This window comes from Sminthopsis crassicaudata, chromosome 1 (genome assembly GCF_048593235.1).
Source record: "Sminthopsis crassicaudata isolate SCR6 chromosome 1, ASM4859323v1, whole genome shotgun sequence".
In the NCBI taxonomy this organism is placed as follows: Eukaryota; Metazoa; Chordata; class Mammalia; order Dasyuromorphia; family Dasyuridae; genus Sminthopsis; species Sminthopsis crassicaudata.
Window position 1 is genome coordinate 715998542 of NC_133617.1, and position 19675 is coordinate 716018216.

A 19675-nucleotide genomic window follows, 5' to 3' on the forward strand; every position below is an offset into this window, starting at 1 on the left:
TTTTGCTTGGTCAGTGGGATTTATACCAGGAATGCAGGGATGGTTTAATATTAGGAAAACTATTAGTATAATTGACCATATTAATAATCAAATTAATAAAAACCATATGATCATCTCAATAGATGAAGAAAAGGCATTTGATAAAATCCAACATCCATTCCTACTAAAAACGCTTGAGAGTATAGGAATAAATGGACTATTCCTTAAAATAATAAGGAGCATATATTTAAAACCTTCAGTAAACATCATATGCAATGGTGATAAACTAGAACCTTTCCCTGTAAGATCAGGAGTGAAACAAGGTTGCCCACTATCACCATTACTATTCAATATAGTACTAGAAACTCTAGCCTTGGCAATAAGAGCCGAGAAAGAGATCCAAGGAATTAGAGTAGGAAATGAAGAAATCAAATTGTCACTTTTTGCAGATGACATGATGGTATACTTAGAGAACCCAAAAGACTCTGCTAAAAAGCTATTAGAAATAATTCAGAATTTTAGCAAAGTCGCAGGATACAAAATAAATCCACATAAATCCTCAGGATTTTTATACATTACCAACACAATCCAACAGCAAGAGATACAAAGAGAAATTCCATTCAAAATAACAGTCGATAGTATCAAATATTTGGGAATATATCTACCAAAGGAGAGTCAGGAATTATATGAGCAAAATTACAAAACACTTGCCACAAAAATAAAGTCAGATTTAAATAATTGGAAAGACATTCAATGTTCTTGGATAGGCCGAGCGAATATAATAAAGATGACAATACTCCCCAAACTAATCTATTTATTTAGTGCTATACCAATCAGACTCCCAAGAAACTATTTTAATGACCTAGAAAAAATAACAACAAAATTCATATGGAAGAATAAAAGGTCGAGAATTGCAAGGGAACTAATGAAAAAAAAGTCAGAGGAAGGTGGTCTAAGTGTACCTGATTTAAAGCTATATTATAAAGCAACAGTCACCAAAACCATTTGGTATTGGCTAAGAAATAGACTAGTTGATCAGTGGCATAGGTTAGGTTCACAGGACAAGATAGTGAATAAAAATAGCAATCTAATCTTTGACAAACCCAAAGATCCCCAATTTTGGGATAAGAATTCATTATTTGACAAAAACTGCTGGGAAAACTGGAAATTAGTATGGCAGAAACTAGGCATGGACCCACATTTAACACCACATACTAAGATTAGATCAAAATGGGTCCAAGATTTAGGCATAAAGAACGAAATAATAAATAAATTGGAGGAACATGGGATGGTTTACCTCTCAGACTTGTGGAGGAGGAAGGAGTTTGTGTCCAAGGGAGAACTAGAGACCATTATTGATCACAAAATAGAACATTTTGATTACACCAAATTAAAAAGTTTCTGCACAAACAAAACTAATGCAAACAAGATTAGAAGGGAAGTAACAAATTGGGAAAAAATTTTTACAGTTAAAGGTTCTGATAAAGGCCTCATCTCCAAAATATACAGAGAATTGACTTTAATTTATAAGAAATCAAGCCATTCTCCAATTGATAAATGGTCAAAGGATATGAACAGACAATTTTCAGATGATGAAATTAAAACTATTTCCACTCATATGAAAGAGTGTTCCAAATCACTATTGATCAGAGAAATGCAAATTAAGACAACTCTGAGGTATCATTACACACCTGTCAGATTGGCTAAGATGACAGGAACAAATAACGATGAATGTTGGAGGGGCTGTGGGAAAACTGGGACACTGATGCATTGTTGGTGGAGTTGTGAAAGAATCCAACCATTCTGGAGAGCAATCTGGAATTATGCCCAAAAAGTTATCAAAATGTGCATACCCTTTGACCCAGCCATACTACTACTGGGCTTATACCCCAAGGAACTACTAGAGAAGGGAAAGGGTCCTGTATGTGCCAAAATGTTTGTGGCAGCCCTTTTCATAGTGGCTAGAAGCTGGAAGATGAATGGATGTCCATCAATTGGAGAATGGTTGGGTAAACTATGGTATATGAATGTTATGGAATATTACTGTTCTATAAGAAATGACCAACAGGAGAAATACAGAGAGGCTTGGAGAGACTTACATCAACTGATGCTGAGTGAAACGAGCAGAACCAGAAGATCATTATACACTTCAACAATGATACTGTACGAGGATGTATGCTGATGGAAGTGGATTTCTTCAACATAGAGAAGAGCTAATCCAATTCCAATTGATTAATGATGGACAGAACCAGCTACATCCAGAAAAGGACTGGGAAATGAATGTAAACTGTTATTTTTACCTTCTGAATCCAATTCTTCCTGTGCAACAAAAAATTCGGTTCTACACACATAAATTGTATCTAAATTATACTGTAATATATTTAACATATATAAGACTGCTTGCCATCAGGGGGAGGGGGTTGGGGGAGGAAGGGAAAAAATCTGAATAGAAGTAAGTGCAAGGGATAATGTTGTAAAAAATTACCCATGCATATGTACTGTCAAAAAATGTTATAATTATAAAATAAAATAAAAAATTAAAAAAAAAAAAAAAAAGAAATTTTGCTTGGTCTAAGTGATTAATGATGACCTTCCAAGAATCACACAGGTGGATTATAAGCTTATGAAATTGATTTTACTTCTATTCTCCTAAGACTTAATCAACTACATTTAATATACCTTTTCACGTTTTCTTTTGTTTATAAATTTCATTCACTACCCACTTATTTCTAAATGAAGCTTTTGTCTTGTAATTACCTTCACCTTTGTTAAACACCACCCATTACCAGCTGATCTAAGAAATAGTAAAACTAAAGGTCAAATCTCATTAATTTAAACTATTATTACAACTCCCATCACCTGAAGACTACTTCCATTGCTTGTGAACATTTTATCTTCTTACTGGAATCATATGTCCTGGCTATGTTAAGGAGTTTTCAGAAGAAGAAGTCCAAATGAAGTAATCTCAGCCCTTTCATTGATAGCCATTTAGAAGAAGACAACTAGTTTGCTTCATATTTTGCTGTTATCTAGTTAATTATTATAAGAGAACTTGTCAGCCATTGCTCAAGATCTTTGGCTATGAAAGGATTATGAAAGTTGTTAACCCAATTTATTATTTATTGCTAGCTTATACTTATGATGCTCAGAGTTTTGTCTCTCAATTTACCTTGATTTCTATCATACTACTGGGAAGGAGTTTACTTGATATAAAGCAAGTGGATATCAAAGTTGGATATCTAGTAGTTATACATATTAAATAATTATTCATACTAAATAGGTATCTCAAGAATTAATATCACTAAAGGAAAGAGTAAATAAACTCCTAATTTTAAAAATTTCTGTTCCCTCAGGTGTAACTGTAATAATCACATGTTAATTTTGGCATTCACATAATAGTAAATCATCTCTGTGATATTCAAATGGGTAAATAACCCTCAATCACTTAATCAACTAGCAAGAGTGACTGAGGAAGAATAATCATTCATACTTCTATAGTATTATTCTTCTACTCAGAAGGATATGTTTTATATTGATATTTTTATCATTGATTTACCATTGATCCACACAGAATTCTTTTGAGACAGATGAAATATTCTTGTGACTTGGGGAAAGATTGGTGAGGGTTTGAAATACTGGCTAAAAAATGCATTATCATGCCCAAACAGGGTGTTTCACTTATGTTGAAAGTAAGGAGAGAGTCCTTTTATTAAAAGGATTATCACTCATTGTTTAAAAGTTCTATTAGTACTTAGTTTTTTTCAGTTCAAGTGGTTTGATTAAACCAGTTTAACAGGAAGTTTCTGCTTCAGTATTTTCTCTTCTTAGGGAAAAAAAAAAAAAAAAATATATATATATATATATGTAGTGACTGTCTAGGGCTGCAAAAATTCCTCAGAAATTATGTGTGAACATATTTTATTTCTCTACCTTTGTTTTTAATATCCATTTTCAAATACTGAAAAGATCTTTATTTTATGAGTGCTGTGAATTAGTGACTAGATATTTAGCTTTATTTCTTTCAAACATCAGTAATTAGAAGAAATTTATATTATGTAATAATTTAAAAGATATTCAGGACCTGAGTTTCTAACCTAGCTTTGCCACTTACTGTCTTGTCATCTTGTTCAAATTACTATCACTTGACTGCAGATTCATCCTCAACAAAAATGAAAGCACTGGACTCCTTAATCTTGAAATTAAACCAAATTATGTCTGTTTCCAGATGTAGAAGTTTTATCATATTGTTTTTGTCATTGAATCACCTGTCATGTATGACACTTCAAAACCCCATTAAGTATTTACTTGGCTAATCTAGTGGAGATGTTTGCCATTTCCTTCGCTAGTTATTGTATTGATGAAGAAACTGAGGCAAAGAGGTTTAATGTTTTATACATTGTCATATAGTCAGTATGTTTCTGAGGCTGGAGTTAAACTCAGATTTTCTTGACTCATTGTTTATTATTCTATCCATTGTGTCACCTAGCTGCCCTTTGAACTCTATAGTTCCACCCCACCACCAAAAATAGATAGATAGATAGATAGATAGATAGATAGATAGATAGATAGATAGATAGATAGATAGATGGATGGATGGATGGATGGATGGATGGATGGATGGATGGATGGACGGACGGACGGACAGACAGACAGACAGATAGATAGATAGATAGATAGATAAACCAGAAATTTTTGTTTTCAGGACATGGACCAGATATTGTATCCTCAAATGAAATACACTTTTCAGATCACAGTCATGAAAGCCTGTGAAGAGATTCTATGGCACTGGTTTTTATTTAAGTGATGTCTACAGTGGTACTTTTGGGGAGTTTCTTGTTCTAATTAAGGCTTTAATTTACTTTTGTCTAACTGACTTCAAATAGTCATTCATGTGGGGAATATTAATGATTTGCTTATGGGAAAGGATATTCTTTGTTACCCTAGGCTAGTGACATTCTCTGTTTGCCTTAGTTACCTTAAGTGTAAAAAGGGTTTCATAATAACACTTACCTGTCAGGGTTTTTGAGAGCATCAGATAAAATAACATTTGTAAATCACTTAGCACACAGTTCGTATTTAATAAATACTTATTCCTTTTTTTTCCTCTTTCCTTAGAAGTAAATATTTCTTTATGGAATTTAATCTAAATATTAAGGGACTGAATAAAACTAGATTGCAGAGGATGCCTACAATTAAGGCTACACCATTAGTGAGGGCTCAAACCAATAGCAGATAGCTGCCTATCTCTAACCTCTCCTTAATGGTACTGGAGAACCCTGGGGAAAGGATGACATTTATCATTTATAACTGACCTTCAGTCAGTGGGGGCCAGGAAAATCACTTTTACTGTATTTTATCAAATTGTTACTGATCAGCCTAGTACTGATTGACATTATCATTCTTTAAAGACAAAGTAAACAATGATCTCTCAGCCTCCTGAAAACATTAGCCTAGGATATGTAGAATAGTCTTTTTTATCTATATGTTGCCATTTAGATGTGATTCAAACACAGATGGAGCATCAAAATGTCATGTAGAATACACACACACACACACACACACACACACATCCATACACACACACCAAAACAAAAAATGTATTCAGAGAAAGAGGATTTTTGTTCAAATCCTTGCCATATTACTTCACACCTTTGTGATAATTGAGTTATTTCTACATCTAACACTAATATTATAATATTTCCTTGTTCAAATGTTCATCAGAATGAATGAAACCTGGGAAATTTCTTCACACCAAATACTTAATATTTGGCTATCTTTTGACTGATTCCCTATTCAATCACAGAAGGGATTGCCATGTTTTGCTTTTATAATCAATTAACAGAAGTCCTGTATTTCTAAAGTAGCCCAGTCAATAAAAGTACCATATAAACAAAATAGAAGTAATTAGTTTAAAGAGCTAGTAATTATGATAATTACAACATTGCCTCTTTTGTTAATCAAGAAAGAATGTGTTTTTAGGCTCCTGTACTGGGAGGCAGAATCACAACTCATATTAATGTTCATCAGAGCCATCCAATTGAACCATAGCCTCTCACCTTCTCTGCCCTCTATGAATCAATTACTTCTTAGTTTAGAATAAGTCATTTTGGTGGGAGGTGTTTTATGATTTTAAAGTCAATCAGTTAATTAGACAAGAGAGAAAAAAAATTTATTTTGGATTCCATTCCCAACCATGCTGCAAGCTGCATATGATTTCTTTGTCTTACTCTTATTCCATAAGGAACATGGGTTCACTTTTAAAAACAAATTAAGGAAAGTGAAACAAGGAATGTTTTCAATTGAGTGTTTTCTACTGGAAAGATGAATCTGATATTTTCTAGAATAGGAAAACAAATCTAATGAAAATAGTTGATCAGAAGTCTGTCAGGAATCTTAGCATAAATGACAAAACAAGGCTATTAAAATGTATCTGAATAGGGGGAAGTGAGAGATATAAGAGGCAAAGAAAGAAATAGGGGTTTAAATATCTCAGGAGAGTCTCTAGTAAAACTGCCAGCTTCCCTGCAAAGGGAAAAATATCAAACAGGAAATAAAATGCTACATGTTAAAATATAAATAGGGTGTGAATTGTTAGGAATTGAATATTTACACACATGGAGCTGGAGTCTCCCTTTGCTTAACTACTACCAAGTCATAAGTCAGGAATCTTTGGAAATTCAATTAACTTTGTGAGTTGCAAGGGTGACGAATGACTAGGGAGTAACTCAGGCCCTGAAGGACAGCCACAGTGAGGCTGAAGAATATTATATTCAGAGGTGATGAGTGCTGTGTGCCAGACAGATTTTTTAAATCCTTTTGAAAAAAACAAGCATTACACACACACACACACACACACACACACACACACACACACACACACACATTATTCTAGGTATATATATATTTTTTTTCTAATGTAATTTTCCGTCCCCTTCCACAACTACAAAATTCAACCACAAAAGAAATCTGCTCAGTCTCAAAAACACAAAATAGAGTTATGATAGATGTAAAGACAATATTAAAAGGTAGGTCCTGGAAAGTTAATTGGGTGGGGAGGGTAGTGGGGGAAGAAAGGGACAATCTAGTTTCCTGAGATGGGGGAGGGGAAGTCACAGTATTTTTTCTCATTCATTTTTTTGAAATCCCTCTTAGATGATGAAATGAGAAAAGCTTCTCCAGGGCTATTTGCTTGAATAGTAAATAGGAATCAGCCAACACCAGCATTGCTTATTAAATTTGCAATGTCTTTTATGAACCTATCCATCCATTGTCTATTTTAAATGGCTCTGCATTTCCTGTAAAGGATGTAATGATAAATATAGCAGTAAACCCTTTTTAATGTTTTAAGTTCAAGAGACCAGTAAATAGCTGCTTTCTTTCCTACTGGAAATTGTATGCAATTAGTAAGCAGATTATAGAGTTGGCCAGAGGTGCCAGTTGGGAATGAATCTACTAGGCTTGTGCTTTGACTGGGCCTGAGAACTGAAAATAAATTGCTAGTAAAAACTATCTTTTCCTCCTATACCCTTGCTTCTCAAAGAATATCTTTAGAATTGACCCAATGTCAAAATCAAAGTCACATACTAAAAAATTAATATTTATTGAAGACAAAGACAAGGTAGGATTCATTACAAGTTACAAGGAATTATACTTGTTACAAGGAATTGTAGTTACAATTACAAAGAATCAGTGTAGTTACAATTACAAAGAATCACACTTTCTTAGTGTGAGTCACTTGCTGAACATGTTACATCTTTTTGACAGAAAAGAGATGTGATTCTTCTTGGACACTAATGATGTTACTTAGAAGACTTTGACTTCAGTGTACAGAACAGTTCACAAGGATTTAATATAAAGTAGTTTCCAATTTAATGAACATTTTGCCCATTATGTTGGGAGCATCTGACTCCTAAGGTCCAAGAGAATTTGATGCTAGAAGTCTATTTTTCTCTCCTTGGTAGGAGAAATGCATCTGTATAATTATTCAGCACCAAAGAGAAGGTATGACTAGGAAAGTCAGAGATTATTACTCTCATAATTCTGAGAAAACACATGGCTCTGGATAGAATATAAGAGTTTTTCTTTTCCAACCCCAATCCATAATGCCTTATGAAAAGGTTATGGTCTGCAAAAGGGCTGGAGTGCAGGGCAGTGCACTACAACTGGCAAACATAGCCTGGAAATGACTCACTTTTTAAAAATCATATAACTTTTATAAATGACTTTTGCTTTTCTCCATATTAATTTCAAATATATCCCTTCAATTTCCTGTATTCGGAGAGCTTCATTTTAAGACAGATTCAAAAAAGTGGGGGGGAAGGAGCTCAACAAAAATAACCAATATATTCACTACATCTGACAATATATGCAATGCACTATATCCATAAGGCCCCACTGCAGCAATAAAGCAGAGTATATTTTTTCAACTCTTCTCTCAGACCAAACTTCATCAATGAAGCTTCCCCTTCCCCAAATATTTTTACAAATTATTCTTGCATTTTGAGTTTGGATCCCTAGAGGAGCCACTATTTTTAAAGTTCAGTGATGTAGTATGTAATATCCCCTTTCTAAAGCTAAAATTCATGCCTTTCTCCTTTTTCCATTTTCAATAAACTAGTGGAATTAAATAATTCTTAGCAAAAGCTAGCAACACCTCCCCCAACACACACTCACACACACACACACACACACACACACACACACACACACACACCCCCACATACACTCTCTTCCTAGTTTTAGAACAATGATTAAATTCATTGTTTCTGTTGACTTATTTTGTTATTGTTTTCATTGGGAAGGGGGCAAATTGAGTTGATTTGCTTTAAGTCACAAAACTAAAAAATGTCAAATGTCTGAGGCCAAATCTGAATTTTGGTCCTCCAGACACTATTCATCCATCTCATCTTCTGTTATTTCCTTTTCCTTATCAGATTTTTCTTTTTTTTCCAATGCATCCTAACTTCTCAATATGTAGCCAAAATATTTAGATTTATTCTTTAGTATTGACTTTCCAGTGAAAAATCTGAATTGATTTCTTTAAGTATTTAATTCAATTTTACCCCTTTCTGGCCAATAAACTATCAAAAGTCTTCTCCAGAACCACAATTTGAAAGCTGATTTTGTGGTGCCCAAATTTTCCATAAAGTACATCTCTTACAATCATACTTTGCTAGTAGAAAATAATGGCTTTGAGTATCCAGACCTTTATAAACAAGTTGATATATCATATATTATCTAGATGTATATAGTTTTCCTGTGAAGAAGCAAGTGTCTTTTAATTTCATGGCTACAATCAGATTGCAATGATCTTTGAGCACAAGAATATAAAATCTGACATTCCTTCATTTCTTCTTTCTCTGTTCACCAAGAAGTAATGTGGTCAGTTGTCAAGGTTTTCTTTTCTTTTTTTTTATGTTAAACTTCAAGTTGATTTTATATTCTTTTTTTGTAAAAATTCTTATCAAGAAGCTTCTTAATTCCTCTTTATTTTCATATTGTCTGCACATCTGAGATTGATAAGTCTTCCAGGAACTTTAATTCTGGCTTTTGAATCCTTTAACAGGGTTTTTCACATTATGTATTCTGCATATAAATTCAATAAATAAGGTGAAAATATACAGCCTTGTCATTCTCCTTTTCAAATCTTAAAACAATCAATTTTTCCATATTTGGTTCTAACTGCTGCTTCTGGATCTGTAATCATGTTCCTCAGAAGAAAGAAAGAAAATCTGGTACTGCCATTTCTTTGAGGATTTGCCACATTTTGTTGCAATCCCCATGGTCAATGAATTTAATGTAGACAATGAAGCAGAAATCATTTTTTCCCTGGAATTCCCCTGTGTTTTCCATAATTAGGTGCATGTTGAAATTTGTTATCTGTTTATTTGAAAACCAGGCTGTTGAATGGAGCCAAGATAGTGAAGAAAAGTCAGTAACTCACCCGAGCTCTCTCCAAAATCCCTCTGTTAACATCTTCAGATAATTCCATAAAACTATTTCTGGGGCAGCAAAATTCACAAAAGGATGGGCTGAAATAAATTTCCAACCAAAAACTTAGAAGGTCAGCAGAGGAAAGTCTGTCTCACCAATTGAGAGTGAAATACAGTCCAGTGCCAAACAGTGCCAGTACAGAATTAGCCCTAACAAATCAGGAGCAGGCATATGGAGCCACTAAGTCAACAATGGAAACAGCTGCTTTGGGAATTATCTGCCCATAGAAAGTAAGGAAGGTGAACTGGTCAAAAAGAGATTGCAGTGGTCTCTATGCTAGCATTGAGGCAGGACTCCCTTTCTTTGACCACATACAGAGCTATGTTTCAGTTCTAGGTGGCAAGTCCATGGTGAGGAGGAACATTATCTCACTAGAGATTAAAGCCCCAGTGGAATATGGACTCTTATCTTAGTTGGGGCAGAAAAGAGTGCTTGTGGACTTGCTCACAGACCAGAGAAAAAGCTGGAAGATAAACACACCTCTCCTTTGATCACACCACCTTGAAAGAATTAAAAACTTAGAAGTTCCTAGAAGTATCTTTGAAAACAACTGCCAAGAGAATGAAAGAAAAGAAGACAATTTGAAATGTCTCATTGAAAAAACAACTGACCTGGAAAATAGATTCAGGGGAGATGATTTTTTAAATTCTGTACTATCTGAAAGATAATAAAAAGAGAGATCAAATCTACACATCATCTTTCAAGAAATTATCAAGAAAAAAACTGCCTTACTATTCTAGAACTAGAAGATAAAATAGAAATTGAAACAATCCACAAATCACCTACTGAAAAACATTGCAACATGAAAACTCCAAGGATACTAGAGATAATTTCTAGAGGTCATGGGTCAAGGAGAAACAATCTCAAGAAGCCAGAAAGAAATAACTCAGATATCATAGAACCATAGTCAGTCAGGATAACACAAGATTTAGCAGTTTTTACATTAAAACATCAGAAGCATTAGAATATGATATTCCAGAGGGTAAAGGAGCTAGGATTATAACCAAAAATCATCTGTTCAACAGAAAAGAGTATAATCCGTATGGGAAAATGAACATTCAACAAAATAGAAGAACTTTCAAGTAGTTTTGATTTTTAAAAAAAAAATCATAGCTGAACAGAAAATTTTACTTTCAAATGCAAGTTTCAAGAAAAGCATTTAAAACAAAGAAACAAAACAAAAATACAGGAAAGGGGACTAATAAGGGACTTACATTCTTACATGAACTTTCTGATTTTTAGGATAATTAGGAGGAGTATATATAGATAGAGAAAAGAAGTGTGAAATGAATATGAAGTAATGATATCTAAAAAAAATAAAAGGTGTAAAAGAGGAATATACTGGGAAAAAGGAAAAGGCAGAAGTAAAATGGGTAAAGTTATCTCACTTTAAAAAAGACAAGAAGCAGCTTTTATAGTGAAGGGAAAGTGAAGTTGGGAGTCATTTAGGTTTAGGGTAACTGGGTGCTTTTGACTGAGCTTACTGTGTCATTCAGCCTTCTCCAACTTTAATGAAGGAATCTACCCTATGGTGTGAATCAATCCAATTATCATGTGCTGCTTTTTGTGTGGGACTAAGTCAGGGAGAAAAACTAAAATTAAATGTTTCAATGAGGCTATCCTGGTAGCCATATTCCATCTCACTGAGCCCTATTTGATCATCATTTGCAAGAACTCAAACATTTATTTCTGGAATTTTGAAGGGGAAACATGTGTAAGAGGCAAGGAATATTTGAGAAACATGAGAAGGCCAAGCCCATGATGAGTGTGACCTTCACGGAGAATGGCAACTGAAGATTCCAATTCAGTGGAAAAGGAGGGAGTCAAATCAGCCAGGCAGTGTTTGAGTTCATAATGGTGATGTCCTTGGCCTGTGCATCCTGTGGAACAGGAGGCTGGTGACGTAGGGCATCCAACACCAGAGTATGATTTTCTTGATTGAGGACTATAGCTAACTGCCAGAGGCTTTGATTCTGGGGGCCTTTGGGCTAGTGTCCATAGTTGCAGAAGGCAGAGCAAATGAGTTATTGCACTCTCCGCAACTCAATTCTTTGAGGTTCCATACTCATGAGTTTCTCTGGGATGGTCCAGGGTACCATTGAGGATCTGTGGGCTCTGGTTGGTTAGCTCAGCCAAGGCTAATTCATCACAGTTGTGGAGTACAAATTCCCAAGAACCCATATGGAGTAAGATCAAAGAGCATCTTACCCCAGTGGTTCTGTACTGGTTGTAGGTAATTACTGGCAGGTAGCTCCTCCTAGACACTGAGATCCATGAACTCGTGGCCATTCTTACAAATGTTAATGGATAAATCTCCACAGATGGGGCATTCTTGGCAATGGGCTCTTTTGACAACCTAGAATACATGTATAGTGTGTGTGTGTGAAGGTGATCCGAAAGTCAGTCAATTGGGGAAATGCTCAGCTCACTCCAGCTTTATGATACTTCTGTACTGGGCAGAGTATAACTCCTGCTTTGTCACCACTTTAGGGGATTATGAGATCTTGTAGTAAGATCCAGATACTTGGAAGCAAATCACTAGCATTGACGTGGGGATAGAAGTGGAAATGAAAGGAGGGAAGAGGTCTCATAGCCATTTTTTCCAAGCTCATTTTTTTCTATCATTCAGAAATAGACTCATGAACTGAAGGATGGGCAGAGATAGTAACTGGAGAAAAAAAATAAAGCAAGTGTCTCTTATTAAGAACTCATTTCTCAAATATATAGAGAACTGAGTCAAATTTATAAAAATAGGAGCTATTCCTCAATTGATAAATGATCAAAAGAAATGAACAATTTTCAGATGAAGTAATCAAAGCTATCTACAATCAAGGGGAAAATGCTCCAAGAAACTATTAGAGAAACACAAATTAAAGCAATTTTGAAGCACTATCTCATACCTATTAAATTGTCTGAAAAGACAGAAAAGGACAATGACAAAGGGTAGAGAGGATGTGGGGGAAATGAGACATCAGTTCACTGTTGGTGGAATTGTGAACTGATTTAGATTTTCTGTAGAGCAATTTGGAACTAGGTTCAAAGGATTAAAAAAACCACTTATACCCCTGAGTTAACAATACCACTACTAGATCTATGTCCCTAAAAAGAACTATAAAAAGGGGGAGATAAACTTGGAAATTGAGATGTCAACGAATGAGAAATGGCTGAAAAATTGTTGTATGTGGTTATGATGGAATATTGTTGTGTTGTAAGAAATGATGCGCAAGATACTCTCACAACAACAACAACAATAACAATTTGGAAAGACCCACATGAGCTTATCCAAAGTGAAATGTACTGTGTGCAAAATACTAGCAATATTGTAGGATGAGCTAACTATTTTCAGCAATATAAGGATCCAAGACTACTTTGAAGCACTTATGATGAAAAACACCATCTAACCAGGGAAAGAACTGATGGTTTCTGAATATAAATTGAAGCATATGTTTGTTTTTTTCTTGAGGAGTTTATATTTTCATTTTTGGCCTACATTTTCTTTCTTTCACAATGTGACTAGTATGGAAAGGTTTTGTATGACTACACATGTATAGTCTGTATTAATTTCTTGCCTTCTCAATGAGGGAGGAGTGTAAAGGGAGGAAGTTTTAAAAACTAATTTTAAAATTATTTTTACATGTAATCAACTAGATTTTAAAATAATAAATACATTTTAAAATAATAGCACCATATTATATTATAATATATAATAATAATGTAATAAAGTAAAAATAATAAAACACATTTTTAAATGAAAAATAAATACATTTTTAAAAAAGGATTTAGGTCATTAAAAAAAAAAAACAACAACAAAATTTCACTTCTAGTAATTCCCAATTTACCTACTGCTGAAGCCTATTTTACAAAATCTTAAGTATAACCTTTTCTGGCTTCTGAAATGAATGAAATTGTTCATTAATTTGAAAATTTTTGGCATTGCCATTTTTAAAGTTTGGGACCTACTCTCATTTCTTCCAATTCATTAGACATTATTGAAGTTTTGAAGTTTCCACATTTGCTAGCTTACTAAATATTATAACAGCATCTTTTTTTTTTTTAGCATTTTAAATCTCACTTGGAATTCTGTTATTTTCACTAGTCTTATTGTTAGCAATTCAGAAAAACTAGGATAAAATATCTTTTATAATACTTCCTGTTTATTAAACTGTGAATAAGTCCTTTATCCTTTCTAAATCCCATTTTTTTAATGTTGAAAAATAGAGGTAGTAATATCTTTGCCCTTATCTCACAGGATTATTTTGGGGATGAAATGAAATATGTTTAAACAGCTTTGAAAGCTTTTATGCCTACACAAATGATAGTGTGGTGTAGTGGATAGAGGGCTAACTCTGGATCAGGAAGAACTTGGGCTGCAGTTATCTGTCTGAAATAAGCTCAGTGTGAATGAGACTGTAGAAAAAAATCACAAACTTTCAGTGCTCAGAATCACTGAAACTAAATATCACAAGCAAGCTTTCTTCTAGAATCACTGAAGGAGCTGCCACCAATGAAATATGCTCTTATGAAAAAGAATGTTAAAATATTAATGGCAATTATTATTATCGATTGTAAGGAATTCATGAGTTCTATTAGAATTCAAGTCAATATAAACAATTTTAAAGTAGCTACTCCATGACTATCTTTGTGTTAATAATGGTAATAAATAAAAAGAAAGCATCAGACATGGTCTTCTCCATCAATGGTATAATTTCTTCTTGAGAAACTGAACTTAGGAACAATTGTGTGAGAAAGTATCTTATTGTAGATAGCATGGTTAAGAGTTGCCAAAAAATGAAGACAGCACTGTGGAATGGAATTCCTGTGGGAGATTATATGACAGATGTATGAATTAATATGATTCTTGAAGGACAATAACTTTGGAAAATCAGAGAAAAGGTAATATAGTAGAGATGTACAGGAAGTAAAGAAAGCAGTGGTAATATCTATGAAGCTAGATACAAATTTAAAGGAAACATTGGAAGATTCCTTTTTAAAAAACATGAAAGCACATGTGGAAAAGGCTATTCTTGGGGAATGTAACATTTGGCTCAATTGGACAATGCTGGGAGGAATTGAAATGAAAGCTTTTCTCTTGTAGCACCATTTTGTAGTCAGAGCTCCCTAGATTTAAAGCCAGAGGGTCAGAGTTATATTTTCATTTGTGGTCTACTTTTTTTTTTTTCAAAATATGGCTAATATTGGAATGTTTTATATGACTATAGTCTATATTTAATTTATTGCTTTCTCAATGAGAAAGGAGTATGGAGGGAGAAGGGAGAGAATTTTGAACTCAGCATTTTAAAAACTATATCATTTTCTCTCTGTGTGAGTCTGAATAAATCACTTAGCATCAGTTCATGTAAATTTTTCCAGGTCTCTCTAAAATCATCCTTCTGATCATTTCTTATAGAACAATAATATACAATAACATTCATATACCATAACTTATTTGGTCATTCTCCAACTGATGGGCATCCACTCAGTTTCCAGTTTCTTGCCACCATGAAAAGGTCTGCCACATTTTTTTTCACATGTGAGTCCTGTTCCTTCTTAAGATTTCCTTGGGATATAGGCCCAATAGAAACACTGCTGAATAAAAGGGTGAACACAGCTTGATAACTTTCTGATCATAGTTTCAAATTGTTCTCCAAAATAGCTGGATCCATCCACAGTTCCACCAACAATGCATTAATGTCCCAGTTTTCCCACATCCCCTCCAACATTCATTATATTTTCAGTCATCTTAGTCAATATGAGAAGTGTGTAGTGGTATCTCAGAGTTGTCTTAATTTGCATTTCTCTGACTTAGATACTTTTTCGTATGATTAGAAATGGTTTTAATTGCTTCATCTTAAAATTGTTTATCCATATCCTTTGACCAATTATCAATTGGAGAATAATTTGAATCCTTATAAATTTAAGTCAATTCTCTATATATTTTAGAAATGAGGTCTGTATCAGAAGTATTAAATGTAAAAACTGTTTCCCAATATATTGCTTCTGTTCTAATCTTTTGTGCATTAGTTTTGTTTGTACAAAAAGTTTTTAGCTTAATATAATCAAAATTATCTATTTGGTGTTCAGTAGTGAACTCCAGTTCTTCTTTGGCCACAGATTCCTTCTTTCTCCACAGATTGAGAGGTAAACTATACTATGTTCTTCTAATTTGTTTATAATATCATTCTTTATGTCTAAATCATGAATCCATTGTATGGGTGGAGTGTTAGGTGTGGGTCAATGCTTAGTTTCATCCATACTAGCTTCCAACTTTCCCAGCAGTTTTTGTCAAATAGTGATTTCTTATCCCAAAACCTGAGGTCTTTGGCTTTGTCAGACAATAGATTGCTATGGTTATTGCTTATTTTGTTCTGTGATCCTAATCTATTCCACTGATCTACTATTTTATTTCTTAGCCAGTAGCAAATGGTTTTGATGACCTTATACCTACTATTATCAGTATTACTATTGGTGATGAAGAAGGAAAGAACAAGAAAAAAGTGAGATAGAGCAGCAGTAGCAGCAGAAGGAAGAGGTAGAAAGAGAAGGAAGAAGAAAGAAGAAGGAGAAGAAGAAGAAGAAGAAGAAGAAGAAGAAGAAGAAGAAGAAGAAGAAGAAGAAGAAGAAGAAGAAGAAGAAGAAGAAGAAGAAGAAGAAGAAGAAGAAGAAGGAGAAGAAGAAGAAGGAAGAAGAAGAAGAATGAAGAAGAAGAAAGGAGAAAGAAGGAAGAAGAAAGAAGAAGCAGCACCAGCAAAAAAATTAGAAGGAAAAGAAGAAGCAGCAGCTGCAGAAAAAAAAGGCAGAGACAGCAATAAAAGAAGTAGCAGCAGCAGCAAAAGAAGCAGAAGCAGCAGCAGCAAAAACAGGGAGAAGGAAGAGGAGGAGAAAAAGAAGGATAGGAAGGAAGGAAAGGAAGGGAAAGAAGGAAGGAAGGGAAGGAAGGAAGGAAGGAAGGAAGGAAGGAAGGAAGGAAGGAAGGAAGGAAGGAAGGAAGGAAGGAAGGAAGGAAGGAAGGAAGGGGAGGGAGGGAGGGAGGGAAGGAAGGAAGGAAGGAAGAAAAGGTAAGGAGGGAGGGAGGGGGGAAGAAGATCATCATCATCAACATCTAATAGACCTAATTTCATATCTTACCTATATTGGCTGTGTCATCCTTGGTAAACTATTTCATACCTAAGGTTCCCCAACAAATTTCTATTGGTAGTAGTTGTTTCTTCATTGGTATTCCCCTATATCAACAACAATAGTCTTTATTTCTTTTGGAATGTATATAGCATCAGACATCCAGTAAATGAATTTCTGTGTTGTTATAAATATTAGAATGGCATTTATGTTCCAGAATTTTCTCATTGCCTATTTTTATTTAAAGGTAATGTCTACTTTGAACTTGCTCCATTTTCTTGCCCTCTCTTTTTCTTTTCTCATTTTTATGTCTTATAATTCACTTTATGTGTCAGTATAAAAGAGCAGTGAATGTAAAATTTTCTCATATATTGAGAGGCAGCATGATGTTGTCAATAGAAATTTGTATATGGAATAAGAATGACTTCAGTTCAAATGCCACTGCAGACACTTCCTCACTGGATAAACATGAGCAAATCACTTTTGATTCCTATTTTCCTCATCTTTAGAAGGGAGCAATTGGACTCAATGACCTTTAAGTCTCTTCTAAATTAGTCTATCTTGGGAAATTTAGCTGCTGGTTTATAGCATCCTTCCTACAAAATAGAGTTTTGAAGAATTTGCCTTTATTATTAAGTACTTTGGTATTTTACTGATTGTAAACTCTTTGAACAACTTACTCTTAAGTATCATAATAGCTTACTTTAAAAAAAAGTATTCTCCTATTTGAAGACATTTTCCCTTTTTATCATTTCCTGGCATGGGTCCGGACTATTGTGAAGAGAGGTTGACAGTTTTCCAAAATAACACTAAAAGGATTAGGATGATAATAAGTTCAATGGATCAATTGGGGTCACAAGAAAATAGAGTCATTTTCTCCCCCATCAAATCCTAACATCATCAATTCTCATTTTGTGAGACATGATGTTATTCTTTAAACATGATGTTTAAACACAGCAAAATTTTTGAATGTTTAAAATGTAAACTAGGTTTTAGCTTGAGAAAAATTGATTGTTTGTTAGGTAATTAAAACTTACAAGGTACTTATACACTGAGTTCATACCTTTAAAGGAGTTCACTCATTGGTTCACACATCAGACTTCACACCTTTAAGAGAGCATACTTTTAAGGAGATCCCACGAGGCCATGGAGTATCCACAAGTCCATTCTCTGGGAGGATATAAGGAGCCAGCATTGAGGGGGAAGTCAGTCTGGATTGGGTCAAGAAGAAGAAGACTTCCCAGGAGAACTTCAGGGAGATTCAGAGTGAGGATTCAGTAGATTTGCAAGTTAAGCAGATTCACAAGTCTAAAGGGAAAGTCTGCTCATGGACTTCTGGGCGATTCATATCTAGGATTGAATTCTGAGAAACCCACAATCCTACACTCTTGAAGGCAGAGTCTGATTCATTCCAATGTCTACCTTCATGCTGGCTGGAGGCTTTGGAATTGGAGGGAGCTAGAGACTGAAGCTGGCTGTCTATGACAAGAGCTATTAAAGCTAGCCAGATCCCAGGAAAACATTCAAGACTTTGAAGGACACAAAAAAGAAATCTGGACTTTAACTCCTGGTTGCATTCTGGAGATTATTGGTACTGGAACTAAAATGAAGGCTGACTTCCCAGAGGCCCCAGAAGAGATCTCCTCCTAGAGAACAATTACAATTTAGAGACAACAGAGACAATATAATCTGGCCTCAGACATTTAACATTTCCTGGCTATGTGACCCTTGACCCTGGGCAAGTCATTTAACACCAATTGCCTCACCAAAAAAAAAAAAAAAAAAAAATCCTAAATACTAAGTCTTGTCTGACTAAAAAAAAAAAAAAAAAAAAAAACCTAAGCAACAATAATACATATTCATGTATATATGTGTATATATGTATGTATCTACAAATATATAATAAATTAATTTTATATATATGATATATGAATGTACTATGTAAGTATATGACATAATGTGTGTTTATATATTATATGCACATGTTAAGGACCATGCTTCCAAAAACAAAAGAGAGGGGGAGCCACAGGTAACTCTAGAGAACTTTTAAACTTAACTCTTTACACTATTCATTTTTTGATTTTTGATGAGAACACACTGGATCCAGCAGACAGGTTTCATAACCCACTGGAAAGGTAGTATCCAGTGAGAGCAGTTCCAGTATCTTTAGATAATCTGCAGGTGACATGGAGAGATCTGGAGAGCAGTGAATGGAAGAGACTGTATAGGTTAAGAGTTTGGGACAGAGAGTTTGCTTATGTCTCTACAGATGGAGAAGGGATCCAGCCATCAAGTTATATTTGCCTTGTCCATCAGAGAGAGATGGAAAAGAGAAGACCCTCAAAATGAAGAAGACCCAAGAAACACCAGGTGATTCCATCTCTGACTATGTCCACCACTGAAAAAGCATGGCAGTTCTATGTGTATGGCAATTGACTCATGAACATTACCATGACCATACAAATAATTGTTAGAGACTGATGCAGAACTTCAAAACCTGCAGGGATCATTGAATTCCCTGAGATATGAAGTGATGGACAATAGATTGACTTTGGACTATCTATTGGCTGCTGAAGGAGGTGTACATTTG

The 19675-nt window shown here is 34.5% G+C and overlaps 1 pseudogene; it reads right to left on the reverse strand.

The window, feature by feature from the left end:
- The window catches only part of LOC141551405 (E3 ubiquitin-protein ligase TRIM15 pseudogene), a 177878-nt pseudogene extending 165617 nt beyond the window's left edge, over nt 1-12261 (reverse strand).
- Nucleotides 12262-19675: the final 7414 nt, after the last annotated feature.